General features: G+C 47.0%; 1 protein-coding gene across 3 annotated transcripts in view; it reads left to right on the top strand.

Annotated features, from left to right (window-relative positions):
- The first annotated feature begins 242 nt into the window (after nucleotides 1-242).
- The window catches only part of FYN (FYN proto-oncogene, Src family tyrosine kinase), a 211908-nt gene continuing 198269 nt past the window's right edge, over nucleotides 243-13881 (top strand). The window contains exon 1 of one of the 3 annotated variants that reach the window (XM_081251240.1): nucleotides 243-656. The gene's annotated coding sequence lies outside the window, so the exon portion shown is untranslated. The remainder of the gene's footprint in view (nucleotides 657-13881) is intronic. The other 2 variants (XM_081251239.1, XM_081251238.1) reach the window with 2 other exon arrangements.

Below are 13881 nucleotides of genomic sequence, written 5' to 3'. Positions count from 1 at the left end.
TCGCATTCCCCTCACACCTTACACCTCAGGCAAGCCAGGATGCCCGACGTTACAGAAGCGCTCCACCCACTCGGTGGCCCCACCCATCGCCGCCCCGCCCCCGCCCCCAAACGCCTGAGGGGCCCGTTGATAGGGCAGCAAAGCCTGCCACTCTTGCGGTGAGGCCCGCCCCCTCCTCGCTCCCTGCTGGGGCTGGAGGGGCTGGAGCATCAACGCGAGTAGCTGCGAGCAGCCGCGGCAGCGGCTGCGCGTAGTTGCAGTTGCGCCATCTGTCAGGAGCGGAGCCGGCAGGGAGGGGGCTGCCGCGGGAGAGGAGGAGGGGTCGCCGCGAGCCGAAGGCCGTCGAGACCAGACCGCCGACCGGCCGCGGGAGCAGAGGAGAGGCTGCACTCGGAGTCGCGTGTCCACCGCCGTCCGGGCGCGCGGCGCTTCAAGCCGAGCACCGAGGGCTCCCCGGGCTCACACAAAGCCGCCGCCCGCGCCTGGGAGGGATCCGGCCGCCGGGCCGGGGACACCCGGCGCCGCCCCCTGGGCACTCTCAGAAGGCCCACCGGCTCCCGGGCCCGCCGAGGAACCACCGGAGCCGCTTCGGCCGCGCCGGAGGAGGGCGGGGAGAGGACCATGTGAATGGGCTCCGGAGCCTGAGCGCAGCGCAGGTAAGCGGCCGGGGATGCGCCGTGGGGCTGAGGGGATGCTGCGGAGACGCCGGCCGCCGGCGCCCCCGCGCAGCGCCTCCCCCGCCGCGGGGCCCAGCGCTGCAGTCTCTGGGCCACCGCCGTCTCCCGGGCGCCCCGCTGGGCTGCCGGGGAGTTGGCCCCGCTCGGAGTCTTCCTGTGGTCGCGCCGGAGGACACCTCTGCGGGGTGCGGCCCCGAGGTAGCTGAGGCATGGGGGGCGCATTTCCTCGCGGGCGCCGGCTGTGAATAGGAATTGGCTTCGGGGCTAGGCTGGCCCAGACTCCGCCCCCGCCCTCTTTTCGGGGCCCCCCGCGGGGACCCGGGCTGTGTGTGTTGTTTTAATGTCAGGGATGATGTAATCACTTAATAATTGAAGCCCAGTGCTGCTTTCCTCCCCACCCCACTCCACCCCTGCCCCACTCCTCCACCTCTCGGCCTCCTCCTCTTGCGGCCGTCGCCTTTCCCATCGCATCCTCCTGCCTATTTCTGGCACGTCCCTTGCACTTCCCCCATCCTCCCCTCCACTCTTCCTGTGCCACCACCCACCCGTCCCCAGTCCCCCGTTCCCCGTGCTGGAGCCGTAGCTCCTCTTCCTCTGACCCCCACATTCCTCCTGCTCCCTTAGGCTCCTTTCTCCTCCCTTCCCTGCTCGCTGGATTTCCTCTCGACTTCCTTAGATCGATGACTGTTTTTGTTTGGTCGCCTCCCCTCTCTTATCTGCGCCCACAGGCGGAGGGGACTGAGCCAGAAAGAGGCCACCGAGCTTGGGCCCAGGCAGAGATTTGCTGGGACTGAGTGAGAAGAAGGATAATAAAATCACCCTTCTTGCCCCTCCTCCCCCCAATAAATCACACAGACTCGCCGGCTGTGTGTGTGTGTGTGTGACACAAAGAGCCCTTTCAGTGCACAGAGAGGAGACGCACAAAGTACCCAAGGATGGGCGCGATGCTTCTTGTTTCTCTTCCCTGGGGCTTCCCTTTTTCTTAGATAAAGCAGTTGATCTTCTCTCTGAGAGTCTTTCCTGCCACATTTACCAAAAAATAAAAGGCCCCAGATGCAGGGTGGCAGGTGCTGGCATTTTGCTGTATTCATGGACCGGTAGTGTTGACTGGCAGCTGCAGTATTTCTTAGATTTAAGGGGGAAATGATTTCAGCTGTCTGAAGAGTTGCTTTACTTTCAAGGTAGCACCCTCCCCCACCCAGTTTTAACCCCCTTTCATCGTGGGGGGTAGGATAAATTGGTATGGGGGAAGAAGACTTTTGTTTCTGAAAGAGAGTTAAATTGATGTTTGCTAGGAGTGAGGCAGCCTAAGTTGCTTCTTCTCTCAAGTCTAGGGAGTCCTGAAGTCTTTTGAAATGAAGTCTTGTCTGCCTAGTAATTGTTTTACCCTTATATTTAAACAAGCTCCTGGGGACATTGCTAACACAGCACTAAACTGGTATTTGGAAGACCACTGGAGACTGTGTCTCTTCCCTGCTTCAGGGTAGCCTTCAGACGCCCACATCCTTCCTCTCACCACCAAGTTGACTGTAATACTTTCCACCCTTTGTGCTCTTTCTCCCGAGTCCCTGCCCCATGGGTACTGTGCTTTCAGATGAAGGGACTCAGATTTTTGGAGGAAGTGGTTTTGTTAACTATCTCAGGTTTTGGAGGCACTTAGCTGTGATCGAAGGATGTAGAGAATCTTTTGACTGATCTCTTAAACCATCTGCTGATGTTCCTCTTAAAGAGGAAATATAAATGTAAATCTGGGGGCTTAATGTTCCATTTTGTAAGCCAGTGACTATTACATCCTTAATCAGTAATGTCAAAACTTAGGTTGAACCCATTGATTCCTAAGAGCATGGCTCTTTGACTATTATAAGTAATAGAACTGTCTCATGTTCTTCAAGAATTTTATTAGAAAAGAGTTGTTATGGTTCATTAAACATTTACTTCTGCACTTTCTAAGGACATCCATCTTGGAACTTTTTATATTAAAAAAAAAAAGCAAAAGGCTTAATGAGCGTACTGTAAAAAAAAAAAAACAACACCACAATGGTTTGTTTGTTTGATGCCAGACCCAGGAAAGAAAGTCAGTGCACAATAAACTCGCGCTCTGTTGACCGAGTTCAAGAGAATGATGAGGTTGAATGTGAACAAACGCATACTCTGCTTTCTGCAGTTTTATTCTATGCTTTCTCCTGGGTCTGGAATCTCCAACCCCACCTGATTTGCTTGGGTCCTGTTAAACCTAGAGCCCAGCTCAAACGTCTTCTACTCTGGGATGCTTTCTCCATCTTTTCACCTTCAAACAAATCACCATGCGTCCAATTTTGTTTTCATACCTCAGCAGCTGGCATATGTCTAATTCCAGCATTAGTTTGAGCAGCACATTGGAAGAAGGAACCTGGTCTTATTTATCTTGTTTCAACAAATGTGAGCTAGGTCTTTGGTATGTGCTAAGCACCTGGATTAATTAGGCTAATGTTAGCAGCTGTAACAAATAGGCCTACAAAAATACAATGCCTCAAAAGCAATAGACGTTTCTTATTCCTCATGTAATAATTCAAAATGGGTATTTCTGATCAGTGGGTGGCTTTCTTCCATGCAGTGATTCTGGACCCCAAGTTCTCCCATCCCATAGCACTCCACTGTAACCTGCTTTCAGCTGGCAGAAGGACGAAAGAGGGAATAGAGGGGATGTACCAACTTCTTAGATACCTAGGCCTGGAAATGACACCCATCACTTCTACTTACATACTTTACTTGAGGGCTAGTTATATGGCCACATTTAACTGCAAGGGAGCATGGGAAATATAGTTAAGCCATGTGACCAGAAAAAAGTTCAAGAAGAAATGTATTTTGGGCCAGCAGCTTTGCCATATACTGCCTCTCAACAAGGCACAGTCGTTGCCCTCAAGGAGTTTGTAGGCTGATGAGAATTAAATGGAAACCTAGAGCCTATACCCGTCCTTGTCTTGTACTTTTTTGATTTTATAAGTTCAGACCTTCTCATTTTAAACATGTTTCCCCAAACCTTGCTTTTTGTCGGTTCTAGTGGCCAGTTCCCACCCGGTAATTTCCTGTAATACAGTGATCTGATGGCTCCTGTGCTGACTTTGATGTGGCTCTCCAGTAGCACCTTTGTTGGCCAAGATTTTTACCTGCTGATTTTATAGACTCCCCAAGTGGCTAAGCGGGTCTTTAGAAATCACAGTCATACCTTCTCTAATTGGAAGAGGAAATTAAACAGACTCCAGAGGAGAAATATCTTGCCCCAGGCCATGTTCATGGGAAGGGAGCCTCATCTGCCCAGCTCTTCTGTCCCACCTGGGTCCCCTCCATCCCGCAGATACCCTGAGTTGGTGACTGTGAGCCCTGCATCTTCCGTGGAGTTAAGTGAGCTCCCAGACCTCCAGGAGCGGGGTGAACTGCTAGTGTTCTGGATAATCCCTGTCCTCCACAGGCCTCCCCAGGAGCAATTCTGTCTGTACTAGTCATCATACTTAGTTATGCACATATTTTTGCTATAAACAGTTTATTATATTCATTTGTTCTGCAAACATTGGCCAGTATGTTATTGTGTGCAAGGCACTGGGAGATAGGATTATGAAAATGAATACTTCTGCTGTGTTCTCTCTGTTCAGCTTAGTCTGCTAGAGGAGATAAAAATAATACATAATAACTACTTTTATTGAGCATTTACTATGTGTCAAGCACTGTTTAAGCTCTAATCTTAGCAATAATGGTATGAACACCTGAAACTAATATAAATTGTAAATCAACTATACTTCAATGAAAAAAACAATGATATGAAGTAGTTTCACTTATAATCCCCATTTTACAGATGAGCATTTGAAGCAAGGGAGGTTAAATAATGAACTCAAGATCATACATGGCTAGTAAGTGGTAGAGTCAGGATTCAGGCCTAGTTAGTTTGGTTTCAAAGCCCTTGCTCTTAGCCACGAGGCAATATGCAAAATACTACATATGGATATAATGATGATATTGATTAAAATGTGTTACATGCCATAAAGGGGGGTGGCGTAAATGCTTTGGCAATTGATACTTTTGGTTATTGGGAAATATAACTTTATGTTTAAATAAAAAATAAAATGTCCATTTCTACCACCATGCTTTCCATTTTAGACCCTCATTTATTGCTCACCTAGGAAATAAAAAAATAAATTAAAAAATGGGAAAGCAAAGCATGTTTGATACTGGAAATACTTTTACTCTGTGTGATTCTTTATTTTCAGCTGGGTCCTTGTGTGTCCCACAGATAGGTCTGTAAGAATTTGTGAATCGTCCTACATATTTACTCGTCCAGCAACATTCATTCATTGTATCTACCACTTGCCAGACATTGAACTAGATGCTTCAGAGACAAAGAGTTATAATCCTGGCCCAAGGAACTGCACGAGGAAGTCTCTGACCACTGTGATAACTGCCGTGATTCTAGGGGTCCACAAGAGAGCATGAACTCCACAGAGAGGTGGGAAAATGGGGTGGCAAGGCAGAGAAGGCCAGAGGAGGAATTGGCCAGTTGAGTGTTGTGGGAAGGCCATTGCCCCAGAAGGAGCAGCCCAGAAAGCAGGTGCACAGACTTTTTAGGAAACTGTAAGTCTTTCAGGATGGGTGAGGGTGGTAGAGAGATGGGGCTGGTGGAAAAGTACTTTGTCAGGAATGCCATTTAAGAGTTGTAAGTAGAGGTGCCACTTTGGTCTGATTTGTTTTATAAAGATCCATCTGGCCACAGTGTGGGCTGTTGGCCAGAGGTGGTCAAGACAGATGCAGGGAAGGTAGTTGTGGAAACTCAGATGAGCCATAGATGAGGTGCTGCACGGAAGTGGGGATGGAGCCAAAGAGACAGAATAAGAGAGGGTGAGATAGCATATTGTGTGAGGGGAGAGGCAGAGGGGGGTCCTTGGGAAGTAGGTGGAGAAAGACACGCAGACAAGCAATACAGTAAAAGCAACAGGGAGTGGGTGTTTAAATGATGACTTTATCACGGACACTTTGGACTTTCCAGTCAAAGTATCTTGTAGGCAGTTGAATAGTAAGGGACTTAGAGATCATGTAGTCCAGCACGTCCATTTTACTTATGAGGAAAAATGAGGCCCCGAGTGGCTAAGTGCCAAGGTGGCAGTCACCACTTAAAGCCAGGTTTCAACCCTTTCAGCCGAGATAAGCCCTCAGGTGAGGGCTGTGGTCAGGAGCATGGACTCGGGGTGTGATCCTGGTCTGACCCCTTCCAGCTGTGTGAGCTGGACCCAGTTACCTAAGCTCTCTGTGCCTCCCTTTCTTCACCTTTATAATGGAGTTAATCGTTCCTCCCTCAAAGGTTTGCTGTGAGGCGTCCATAATTAATACATGTAAAGTGCTCAGAATAGTACCCCACACATAGAAAAGCTGTGTGTTTGCGGCTGTTGTTCATGTGTGTATATATGTAGATACATACATATACACGTAACATGTGTACATCTGACACATATATCCCTTAGGGAAGGGAGGTTTAAAATGTATTCTGTGCAGAAAAGGACATTTTGAATATTTTAGAAAGAGATGTGGGTGATTGTCAGTTCTGAATCAAGAATTATTGGAAAACATAGGAAATTAGTTGAAATAGTATGATGGAAAATAGCATTTTTAGCGAGTCTTCTTAAGAAATGCAGAATCTTTTTTATTCTTCAATAGAAAACATAAAAGTACTTTGAAGTTAGCCCTATAAAAGGATGTCTTTGTTTTAGTCAGATAACCAGAATTTTAACCTATTTTTAATGTGCATCCGTTGAGTTTGACTTCAGAATGTCATCATGACTTTCTGCAGGTAGAATAAACCGCAGAATAGGAAAAAGCCCCATGAGTTATGAGTTTCATGCACTTGGTTCCTATGAAAAAAAGGTGATTTGGGTTATTTAGAGGAAAGTAATTTTTTTCAGTGTTTCTAGTTGAGCAAATCTAATTTTTGGCTACTAAAACACATGAGAAGCCTGAACAGTGTTATCCAAATGGACGTGGGTGACATGTAGTTCAGACAACTTCGGAGTAAGTGGCGCTCTGGACTTGATTAGAACACAGTAATCCTGGAAGGATATAAATTGAACTGGATTTATGGTCTAATAAAAACGTGGGAAGAAAAGATAATGCTTACTGACTCATGAAACTTTAACAACGTTTGTAAGGCCCTGAGTTGGAGAGCTCTCATTTGGATGAGAGCGTTTTCCCTCTCGCCTCAGCCTGCTTCCAGAATGACCTGCGTCGTGCCTTGCTCAGGGTGTGAAGCAGACTGGAGTCCTGTGGCTGGGTCTTCTCTGGATGCATAGATCATCACCTGATCTGCCTCTGTCCACCCGTGACCTCAGGCAGCACCCATTGGTTTGAGCAAATGAGTACTGAGCACCCATTAACTGTGTTTGGGGGAGATAAAAATAAGGTGTGGGAAAGTCTTAGCCCATTGCTGATTTGAATTCAGAAGGCCTTTCCTGAGGACTACTTATTTCTGACCTGTGTTGCCCTCTGTGATAGTGTAAAAAAGTACTTAGCACCCCACAGCCACTCACCTCTCCCTAAATATACCAGAAAAATAATCATACCTACCTTTATTATTGAATTCCAGAGGCCTTAAGTGCTTTACATACAGTAATTTACTTAGTTATAACAACTCGATGAGGCAGGTCAAATGGACAGATTCAGGCTCAGAAAGGTAAAGTAACTTGCCCATTGTCACATGGCTAATTACTGGTGAAGCCAGGTGTGTCTGGTTCCTAAACTTGCACCTGCTTTTGCTCCAAAGCTGTGGTTCTTCGTTCCCTGCGTACTCTCAAGCCTCCTTGCTTTTGCCTTGCAGTTACTTCTGTGTTAGGTTTTGGGGGGATACAAAGGCACCTTTGCCCCCAGGGAAGCCCCACTCCTTCCGTGGCTCCACTCAAGACTTACCTTCTGGGAAGCCCCCCTTTGGTCCTGTCTCTGGGCTCCCATGGCACTTGGTTACTGCCTCATCATCATCCTCATCGCAGCCTGAACCCATCGCACTAGAACCCAACCACAGCCTCATTTTACAAACCTTATAAAGCAGGGTGGAGTCAGCTGGGTCGGACAGTGGGAAGACACTGGTCTTTTTCCCAGACTTGGGAGCTCTTTCAAGTCAGGGACTGTGTCTTATTCGTGGTTGATCTGCCAGCTGAACACCCAGCAGTATTCCATGAGGTACTGTCGTTATTATTCCCATTTGATAGATGGGGAAACTGAAGCCTAGAGGTGAAGTGATTTGGTCAGGGTCACACAACTAGTAAGCAGAGCTGGGGTCTGAACCCAGACAGTCAGTCTGGCTCCAGAATCAATGCTCTTAACACTGAATTTGTTCCAACTCTCAAACAAGATTATAAACCACAGGCTAGAGGCAGTGCCCTCCACCTCCCAGCCCAGTACCTCACAGTCCACACACAGTAAAGATCACCCTCTTGTTTCTACCATCCACTCTGGCAGAAAGACAAAGAGGATATGTCTAACCAGGCCTTATCTCATGATACAGAAAGAGCTTTGGGGCCATGGTTGCATGACTGTCCTCTGAGGGTCTTAGAGAATGCATAGTCCCAGGCCCAGTTCTGACTCAGGAGGTATGGGGTGGGCAGGGTTGAACACTGACATCTTTCCTGTATATGAGAATGGCCCTGAGGATGGAGCCATCAGGGAGGCAGCTTCTGAAAGACGAGGAATGAAGAAGCACAGTGACTCAGCCACAGTGGGGGGAGCTGGCTGTTGAAGTGGCAGAAAATCATCCATCAGCCAGAGCCAGAGGGAACTAAGCCCCGGGGGAGGCTGGGGTCAGAAATCCGTCACAGAAAGACCTCTTACCTTGTATTGTTAAGATTTCTAAGTACCTGCTCCTTTTGAATGTGCTGGTGGGATTTCATCTGATGAATTCAAACACTTTCATTTTCTTCAGAGCTTCCATCTTGGAGGTACCCAAAAATAGTAGGCTTTTCAAGGAGTTGTATAAGGATTCCATCTGCTTTATACTGAAAAGTAGGGCTTTAATGGAAAATTAAAAATGAGTCAGATTCCCTTTACCGCAACAAAGCCCAGGGCACTTTTCCCAATCCTTTCTTCTTTTAATCCCCAGAAAAAGTTACTGAATCTGTATTTCTGTGAAATTCTGCCCAATTGAAATTCTACTGAATAGGCAAATAAACACCAACGAGTTCCTTCATTTCCACACATTGTAGTATCTGTTTGGAAGAAGTAACAATTTCAAATGTTGTCACTTGTAAAATTTGATTTTTATTTCAATTTGAACTTTATTCCAGAAATTGTGTGATATGCTTCCCGTAGCTAGGCATATGCCCACAGGGATATTTGAAAATGGCTGATTTCTGTTAAAGGTTTCTCTTGTTTGCTCTCAGAGTTTTGAGGGGTTCACCTTTTTATTGTCTGACCTCCTAGAAATACAAATAGCCCCTCATCATTTTCAGTTACAGGAGCTGAGTTGTTAATGAACTCTCACACTCTGTCATTCTGTACCTTTTTTCACCATCTCCTGCTTGAAAATGCCAGTTCTGTAGCTGTACTTTGTGTGTGCCTTTGCCCGGTCGATATTCTCGTGATATGTTGTGTCCTTCAGGCTCTCCTGTGGTTTGCAAATAATGATTCCAGTTGCTTCACTCCTAATGCTTTCTAGCTTGAGTTGAGGAGGTGTTGATCCATGTCAAAACTCATGTGCTGGCTGATGTAAATACTGGTTCTTTTGCCTTGTCCCCTAACAACCTAGTGAACGGGAGAAAGGCCAAATCCTTTAGCCTGGCATTCAATGCCTTCCCCCACTTTCTGAGGCATTCCTGGCTCACCTCATTCACCATCACGCTAACACTTGATTCTCCGGATGTCAACATAGTATCTCATTAGTCTGGAATACGTGTTCTGGCCTTTGCTCTCCTTTCCTGGACTCCCCAGCCCTTCCTTTCCCCGGGAACTCTATCCATTTCTCAAGGCCCAGCTGGAATCCCAACCCTGGGCAGCTTCCCCTCGTCTCCTCATTCTCTTGCATTGAACATGTGTGCCTCTCAGTTGCCTCCTAAGAAATGATGCCTTGTGTTGTTAGTTTAATCCTGACAATGAGGAATCCAAAGAGCAGAGAATTTTTGTGAGTTGCCCAAGGTCATACATGCAGTTCCTCATTTAGTTTAGACTAGAATCCAGGTCTCCTGGAAATCTGTGTATGTGGGTCCTCCCTTCTCAACAGACCATTGGCCTCATATGTGCAAAAATGTTAGGGTTTTTTGTCCCCCTATAGCTTGTAGCACACTGTCATTCATGGTGTAGACACTCAGCAGGTATTTATTTAGATAGGCCCTGGGGGCAGAGTGCTGGAATATGTAGCTGGTTTCCTCGCCATCTGTGAGGCTAGGCTGGCATCTCCTTGGACATTGAGCTTCTGTAGTTTCTGACGGCACTAGATTCACTCTCTATGGACCCATGTGATGTAGGTTTGGGGAATGTCCTATACAGTCTTCAGAACCACCATTGTCTTCTGAGAATGGTATGTGTTTAAAGATCTTTTGTCCATAATCTTGAGCTTTTTGTTAAAAATTTAAGGTGGTCAGGGCAACAGTTACTTCTTTGCCCTCAGTCATCAGGTTTTCATAATAAGATTTCCACCAAAAACAACAGGAAGTTACCAATAGTGCACAATGATGTCCAAGACCAGGGAGAAATGCAGAATGTTTCAAAATCTGGAAGAAATTGGAAAAATACAACAGTGAGTGATAGAAGAGGGAAAAGTGGCAGAATGGACCACTGGTGTTGTGCCTGAAGGTCTGTGGAGCCTGGGGAAACGGAAGGCCGCAGGCTCACCTACTGTGCACCTACCCATGGCTGGACCTCTCACAGTAGCATTTAGCTGAGTCCCTCAGCCGCATGAAACCCAGCTGTGGCTGTGAGGGTGCCTTCCTTTCCATGCATTCATTTTGTTCATTTGACATATCTGGAGAATCCCCTTAGCTGAGACTTAAGGTCCTACAGAGTAATGATTTAACACTAGAACCCAACCACAGCCTCATTTTATAAACCTTATAAAATGTTTTCCATGGTTGCGGGGAGGGACTACTTGAGTCATTTCTGTAACAAAAGACACAACAGCCCACAGGCAATGTTTGTCAGCCCCTCATTAAGAATCTTAGCTCCCTGTGGAAAGCTCTCTGTGATTCCTCATGAATGGCTTCGCCTGCCTAGTCCTCACCTGGATGCCAGGTTTAATGTATCCGAGGGATGGAGAGCATTAAAAACACCTTCTGTAGATGTTGGCCAACTGCTAACAGCAGAGAGGGGGAAGGGGTGGACCTTATGCTTCACTGTTGTTTGAAAAGCCATTATGGTCTTTGGAAAGCGGTAGTGAACTTTTTTCCTTCCTTCCCCACGCGCTCTCTATGATTTCAGCGCTTTCCCCGCCCGCCTCCCCACTGCCACAAGCACCACCTTCAATGTGGGAGATCACACGCCACTAACAAGACGCACTCTCCCCTTGGCCAGCGTATAATATCACCACTTCACGTATTTATCCAACTTGTTCGTGTTCAGTCACTTTGGTACGTCAGTGTCCATACTGTCCATTTTCAGTAGCAGGCTTCTAGAAGGCTGAAAGTGCACCTCATTTAATTTGCTTTGTGCCGGAAACACTACACTGGATTTATTAAATGCTTGTAGATCTTGATTCTAAGCTTCCAAGTTGGGAGGTCTTAAAAGTGTTCTCAGTACTTCTGGAATGAGATGCATCTTGAGTAAATTTTCCTCTTGTTGGTAATACATCAGGTCCTCTGCATTGGTGGATCCTCAGAGTCATGGGGTAGAATCCAGAGTTTGGCTGCACATGATGTTTTAGGTTCCACCTCCTTGGTTGAAAATGCAATGATCCCAGCTTCTAATTCTGTCAGCAGGTTAGGGCCAAAGCACAGATAGTATGCCATACCACACCCTTCTGTTCATATAAGTGCGGTTGACCATATAATTCCCTGTGTCTTATGGTTATTATTTCAACAAATTCTTGACTTCAGACTGCTGAGACTTGGAGGTAGTTCTCTAAGGGGCCAAGGATTGCTCACTGAAGGCCGGTGGGGTATGGCTGGGAAGAAACTATAAGGACTGCCGTGTCATGAGCAGAACCACATGCCTCTGTGGGTGCCAGTAGCTCCTGGGAAGTTCTCGTTAGTTTATACCTAAGTGTGTAACAAGGAGGATTGGCGTTTGGAAAACTACAGCTCCAAACCTTCTCTGATTGTACCTCAGCCCAACTATGCCATACGGAGAAGAGTCCAGTCTGGCAAAGTGTTGAGAGTCCCCAGTCTAGGGGGCCCAAGGGGAGCCCCAGTGCCGTCCCTGATCTCACATCCCTGGCTTGTGACAGAGGTTCTGTCCCCAGGGGATGAAATATCCCAGCCTCCACTGCCACAACAATGCGCCCACGCATTTGAGGTGCAACACTGTTGCTGTGGAAGGAGTCTTGCTTGTGCTCCCCACCAGGACCCTCAGCTGGGCTCTTGGTGCCTCCTGGATGAGCTAGAACATGCAGAAATGATCCACTAAAGAGGGTGATGTTGGTGAGGCTGGAGAGAGAGGGGTAATGGATGGAAGGGGATCAACGAAGAGTTGGTGGGGGACACGACCTGATACCTGATTGTGTCAGGTATAGAAGGAGCCCTTGTGTCAGTTTCCTGTGGGTGCTGTAACAAATGACTATGAACTGGGTGGCTTCAAACAGCAGAAAATTTCCTCTCACAGTTCTGGAGGCCAGAAGTCTGGAAATTCAGGTGTCAGCTCAGGAAGACTCTGTTCCCTGCCTCTTTCTGAGCTTCTGGTGGCTGCCAGCAACCCTTGTCTTTCCTTGGCTTGTAAACCCATCAGTACGATTTCTGCCTTCATCTTCACACAACATTATCCTCTGTGTGTCTTTACATGGCCTTCTCTTATAAGGACACTTGTCACTGGATTTAGGTCCCACCCTAATCCAAGATGATCTCATCTCAAGACCCTTTTTCCATATAAGGTCACATTCCCAGGCTCCAGATGGACATACTTTGGGGGGCTACCATTCAACCCACTGTAGCCTTCAAAAGGATAAAAATTAGCAGTAAGTAACTCGGAGGGAGAAAGAACAGATGAGGAAGGTATTTGTAAGTTTGAATGACTACTAAAGGGTAGGCACAGTACGTTACATGTGTGGTTTTAAACTGCCGCTTCAAGATAGGTGAAGATGACAGTGAAATTTTTATGTGAAAAGCAGTTCAAAGACGTGGAGTGTCCTGAAAGTTTTCAGTAAAATTGGAGGCTGAGCCACTATCCGAGGTTGGAAGATTTGGGGATGGGAGGGAGACTTGGAGAATATAGAAAAAGCCCAAACAGCCAGGAAAATATAGGATAATGTGTTATAGATGGATAAAAAGTATTACAGAGAAATAGTGAAGCTCCTTTGGAATTTGTAAGTATTTTTAATGGGTCCCTTTAGCCCGGTTTTGTGACTTTGCTTGGTAGTACTTGTCACTTTGGAATGGAAAATCTGACCTTGTGGTGAGAGTTGGTTTGAATAGTCAAATGAAGAAGACGTTCTAAGAGATTAAATAAAGCATCAGTTGAATTAGCTGAAAGTAGGGTTCAGGCTGGATAGGGGAGTGAGCTGGAATTGGGATGATGGATAAGGCAAGGAAGGGCCTGAGCTTTTAGGGGTATGATGGGTGAACACAGTGGATACGGAGGAGGAAAGGCAAAGGCGAGAAGGCCCTGGGAAGAAGAAACCCAGGAGATGGAGAGTTCTAAATGATGCTGACTGAACAAGGTGGCTTCCTGTTGAATGGATCCACTCAACAGTAGAATAGAGATCAAGGACAATAATTCTTATATAAAGAATTCAAGAAAATGGAAACCATAGTTCCCTTTCTGCCCTTGGTTCAAATTATGTGTAAATGGTGTCTTCTAGAAAAACGACATGTCAGTATGTTGAACTTTTTTTTTTTTTTTTTTTTTTTTGCGGTACGTGGGCCTCTCCCTTTGCGGAGCACAGACTCCGGACACGCAGGCTCAGCGGCCATGGCTCACGGGCCCAGCCGCTCTGCGGCATGTGGGATCTTCCTGGACCGGGGCACGAACCCATGTCCCCTGCATCGGCAGGCGGACTCTCCACCACTGCGCCACCAGGGAAGCCCTAGGTTGCACTTTTAAAAAATCCTGGATGAGT

Source organism: Mesoplodon bidens (genome assembly GCF_964165515.1).
Source record: "Mesoplodon bidens genome assembly, chromosome: 12".
Classification (NCBI taxonomy): domain Eukaryota; kingdom Metazoa; phylum Chordata; class Mammalia; order Artiodactyla; family Ziphiidae; genus Mesoplodon; species Mesoplodon bidens.
Note: the sequence above shows the minus strand (reverse complement) of the source record. Positions and strands in the feature narration are given on the sequence as shown.